At 44.8% G+C, this 5,518-nt stretch overlaps 1 protein-coding gene across 3 annotated transcripts in view; it reads right to left on the bottom strand.

The window, feature by feature from the left end:
- The window catches only part of LOC106820690, a 15,656-nt gene extending 10,138 nt beyond the window's left edge, over positions 1-5,518 (bottom strand). Inside the window, exon 1 of one of the 3 annotated variants that reach the window (XM_014825193.1) lies at positions 5,304-5,518. The gene's annotated coding sequence lies outside the window, so the exon portion shown is untranslated. Of the gene's footprint in view, positions 1-4,965; positions 5,004-5,303 lie in introns of those variants that run through there. The other 2 variants (XM_014825192.1, XM_014825195.1) reach the window with 2 other exon arrangements.

Raw genomic sequence — 5,518 nt, 5'->3', positions numbered from 1 at the left:
CACGCCGAAAGCAGTGGAAATGCACAGCGATGGTAATTCAGGACCCTTCTCAAAGGAATGTTCGTTGGGATCGTTATGAAAGTTGCCAAACGAGATGGCGCGTACTTTTAAGTTGTCTTCTAGACTAAAGATGGAAGGCTCCCATCGTACGTAGTAGCAACACTATTTTGCCAGAGACAGCATGGAAGCACTCAATCAGATTTACCTACGCAAAGCCTACAGGCGCAATAAGAGCTGTGCCACCCACGTGTACCAACCAATTACGCAGTGTTTCAGGCAAAAACTGAACTAAGAACTGGTGCACAGTACCGCTCACCAAACAACATTCGACGTTCCGATCGCATTCTATGCACTGGCGTAGCTACTGGGTATGCATTAGGTTACATGTAACATACTGAGTACGACTGCCATAGAAATTATACATTTAAAGGAGCAATAAAACTTCTTTAAAACTAACACAATTTTAGCTTTTTGAAATTTCACTGGGTGACATTGTATATGCTCAATTACGTCCAGATGAGACGGATAAGAGAAGCGCGTTGCCCGAAAGCAAGTTTACCCGAATTGCTGAGCGCAGATCTTGCGCTGCAGTTCCGCGGCAAGGCCGCACGCGACCGCGGAACGTCCTACGACAGTATGGCAGCGCTTGGCAGCTATGGGATCGGCGCTCGAATGGCTTATCCGCGCACGCATCCATAGCTGACCAGCGAACAGCTCTACAAATTTTAGTGAGGGTACACAGAGGGCAAGAGATTTGGGACGTGAGAAACAGTGTTTCACTTTTGTTATAAAAACTAATGTCTCTGCGTTCGTAAACCTAGCTGTGTCCACGCGAAATCACAGAAGAACTGCCGAAATTTTCGCGTTCGCGAACCTTGCCAGTAATGGAAATGGCTGCAAGACAAAGGCCTATTAGACTGGGACTCACTCCCACCCGATTACCCATCGATGTGACTTAAGCTAAAGCCGAGAGTGGAAGCGACGTGCCAGTCATGCTATAGGCGGCGCGCAGGCGGCGCACTGCTTTCGCAACTCGCGTGACGAGCCTCTCGCCATTTGGAACGTTGCAAAAACGTTGCATGGTGTTGCGGCTGACAGCCATTTCCATTACTGGGCGAAGGTTCGCGACGCCAGAATTTTCGTCAGTCTGTGGTGATTTCGCATGAACACAAGCAGCCGGTTACGAACAGAGACATTATTTTTTAATATACAAGTGAATACGTGTTCGAAGCAGGAAAAAAGATTGGAAGGCTGTTGAATGTGTATTCGTGCTGTGAAAGTTCAAAATGAAGTTGAGCGTCGAGCGAATTTGGTCAGCACAGCTTTCCTAGCCTGCTATATTATTATTAGTGTAAGGCGTGGCAACAGTCGCGGCGACGCGAGATGCAATGGCAAGCGCGGCGAGCGTACGTTGAGCGTAGGATTTCGACGAATTCACAGAAACATTGCAATATAGGTCAAAGAGAGTAGCCTTATGCTATAGAAAGCACTGAAGAAGTTGGTAGTAAATAGATTTCGTATTTAGTTAGGCATTATATTTTATTAATATTAGTAGGAGTACTAAGTAAATCACTAATCAGGAGTCGTCACATTATTAATATTAGTAACTTACTAGTAGCCGGTAACACAGTTTGTCATATTACTCCTGGTAGTAATCAGTACTAGTTACTAGTATACTGTAGTTACTAGTAGTCCTGGTAACTTAGTAGTACTAGTACATAGACTTACTACTACTAGTAACTATTGTATACATAGTACTTTAGTGTGTAAAGTAATAGACAGTATTCGTCAGGTTGTGGATACAAGTTCGATCTCGCATTGGGGATCGTGTTGTATCATAATATATATAGCCTAGGGCCTGTAGAATCACGAGTACGAGGCACATTGGTTTTTATGGGACTCATGTTCTCCTATCCTTGGGCCCGTCCTAGCGAGCAACTCCGGAATTGCACGTCGAATTCTTACGGAACACTTACAGTTCAAGCTTCCGCACTGTTCACAGTAGGCACTTCTGCCACATGTTTGAAAATCTTAGTTTGATGAGGAGTGTAACTATGCAGAGATACAAAGCAGATAAAGTGACTGAAACTAACTGTAATTATTACGAATAGCGAAGACGAATTCCTATATATCGTATCCCCTAAACTCAGCCACCAACGCAACGCATGAGCGCTGATATATTGTACAATGTCAACAAAAAACTTCCGTTATTCACAGAAAAGAAAGCGCGCCTAGTAGGCCTACGAAATTTGCAGCATTATTAGCTCCGTCTCTACATAACTGGGAGGAATCCCTCGTGCAATGGGCAGTTAACGCTCAATTCAGGCGAAAAGCCGGCTTCAAAGCTAACCCTAAAGAAGGAACGCGGAATACTTGCGCTTGGGATAAAAGGCAGCGATGTTTGTAGTAAGTGTCGCCACGTAGGTGGCGTTTGAGCGCTTCGCGCGGATATCGCCTGCACGATCGTCCAGGCAGGTATCAGATTCCTAACTAGCAAACCCCGGCAGTCAAATTCTTTTAACAGACAGAGTGGTCACAAATCCATGTTAACCTCCTCTTCGAGGGTCAAAAGGGTTATCTACACTTACTCCTTCGCATGTCAGCAGAAAGTAGATTTTCCCATGGTCCTTTCAATAAGTGGCCTAAAAATCTAGGTCACCGCTGAAACAAAAGTTTTTTCAATCGCTTCCCGTCAACGCATGTCCTGCAGAAAATGTCTAAAATCTGCCCCGTGCCCATGTGGACGCTGTGACCATCCAATTCGGCACAGTGATTGCTTTTCCTACCCATGAATGCATAGACGGCAAACTATCACGACCTAGGTCGAGGCCGTTAGATTGTGGCCGCAATTCTGCATTTCCCCTATACCTTTAAGTTAAGGATGAATGTTCCCCCCTTCCTTTTACACACTCTTGACCTTTGACCTTTGACCCGCAGCCTTCGACATCCCAACTCGTTTTGACGATTCCGCCCCCAATGTGCCGAATCTTCGTGACGACTCACGTTCAGATTTTGTGCCCAACTGTTGAAGACGGACGGACGGACGACGGCCGGACGGACGGACTAATCATGGCGATTCTACAAGCCGGCATCTGACCTATGTCAGATGAGCTAAAAGAGAGGAGGAGAGAGAGAGGGAGAGAGAGAGAGAGAGAGAGAGAGAGAGAGAGAGGAGAGGGAGAGAGGAGAAGAGAGAGCAGAGAGAGAGAGAGAGAGAGAGAGAGAAACACACACACAAACGGCACACGCACTGAGAGAGAGAGAGAGAGAGAGAGAGATGGGAGAGGGAGAGGGAGAGGGAGAGGGAGAGGGAGAGAGGACGAGGGAGACGGGGAGAGAGAGACATACATGCACAAGCACACGCACACGCACACGCACACGCACACGCACACGCACAAGCACACGCACACGCACACGCACACGCACACGCACACGCACACACACACACACACACTGACTCTCTGCCATAGCGTTAGTTCTAGAGCTATCTCTGTCACAGCGCTGTTGCTTATGTATATGATAAAACGTAACCTAGCAACTGTAACACATGTTTGTAGTTATCTGCCAGCTGACTGACTGCTTTCCTCCGCTATTTAGCGGAGGCATAGCGGAGCGTTTATGAAACAGGAGTAGTCCGTTCGCTAAGTTCTCCGTTCGCTAAAAAGCAAACGAACAACTTAGCGGAGAACTTTAGCGGACGTTAGTGAAACGCGCCCCAGGTTACGTGGTCTTTTTAGCCGACTTTCATTGCATAAACGCATTACTGGAAATTTGACACAGTCAACTGAGTCATGACCACAGCACAGCCAGGCACTTGGAACGTATCAATTAAAAATATAATGCTAAATAAATACGAAATATATTTACTACCAATCTCAATGTTTCTCTACTCTCTTTCACGTATTAGTATTATTGCCGACAATTCCCTGTAAATGCCGTCCAAATGCTCATCTGCAACACACTGTCACACGCTGGCCGCCGCACGCTAGCTGCTGCACACTGCCACATAAATATATAGTTATAATATAGGCAGTGGCTACGGGTACGGCAGCCGTATCTTAATGTCTCGAGGCTACGAGTACGGCAGTCCATTTGCTTTCATACGTAACAAGACAAAGATGGCGGCAGTAGCGCCAGATTTCGAAATAATGCCTTGGGGAAATAAGTTCACGATTTGAGAGTTTAGATGAGCTAGAACCCTACCCCTAAGTTAACCCTAACCCTAACACCAAAAAGGAGCTTCAACAAACGACGGCTGCCGTACCTCCAGCCACTGCGTATAAGATATCGCTATATATTTATGTGTCAGTGTGCAGCAGCTAGCGTGCAGTGTACTTGTGTGTTGCAGATGAGCATTTGACCGGCATTGACAGGTGATTATAGGCGAAATAGAGTAGAGAAACATTAAGACTTTGGTAGGAAATACATTTCGAGTTTATTTACCATTATTTTTTTTTTATTGAGACGTTCCAAGTGCCTGTGTACTTGTGTGTTGCAGATGAGCATTTGACCGGCATTTACTGGTAATTATCGGCAATAATAGGCGAAATAGAGTAGAGAAACATTATGCCTTTGGTAGTAAATACAATTCGTGTTTACATTTTTATTTTTTATTGAGACGTTCCAAGTGCCTGTGTACTTGTGTGTTGCAGATGAGCATTTGACCGGCATTTACTGGTAATTATCGGCAATAATAGGCGAAATAGAGTAGAGAAACATTATGCCTTTGGTAGTAAATACAATTCGTGTTTACATTATTTTTTATTATTGAGACGTTCCAAGTGCCTGTGCCTGTGGCTTAGCTCTAGTATAGTAGTAAGTTAGTAACTATAGCCCGCGTACAGTTGGCAGCTACCTGTGGCTGTGCTGTGGTCAACAGAGGTAAACAGAGCTTGCACAAACAAAGTCAAACATATGATTATTAGGATTTCAAATGTTATATCATAACTATTAAAGATCGTATACCTTCTTTCCTCAATGTGTTTGGCACCTTTGTATAAATATTAAATGATTATAATAAATAATTGGATAAATATGAGATAAGGCACACACTCGCTATGAGCGGTTGTTGAATCACCGACTGTTTTCAGTTTGCCCAATCTTGAGATTGGTCAGCCAAACTAGTATGGGAATCCGCAGTTTGGGCAGCACAATCGCTCACTGATCTCTATAATATAATCGATTATATTATAGAGATCAGTGCAATAGCTGCACAATCTCGAGTTTGGGTACGACAACATTACACACAAGGAATATAGGGCCTACGGCTACTGTACGATTACCGTATACATATATATACGTACGATTAGGCTGAGTCCGCTGCACGTTGTACTAGAAGGAAGGGCGACTCAAATACTTGTCTCACTCGGTGCCACGCACTGTCCCGTTTCTTCCTGAGTTCCTCTTCCAGTGGCAGTGAGTTAGTGAGTGAGTTACAGCAGCAACATCCAATATACTAGCCAGACATACAAGTAACAACTCAACTATCACTCAGCTCTCTGAGTACGACCATCCGTTT

Source organism: Priapulus caudatus, unplaced genomic scaffold (genome assembly GCF_000485595.1).
Source record: "Priapulus caudatus unplaced genomic scaffold, Priapulus_caudatus-5.0.1 Scaffold43, whole genome shotgun sequence".
Taxonomy (NCBI): Eukaryota; Metazoa; Priapulida; class Priapulimorpha; order Priapulimorphida; family Priapulidae; genus Priapulus; species Priapulus caudatus.
This window is presented reverse-complemented; position numbering and strand designations above follow the sequence as displayed.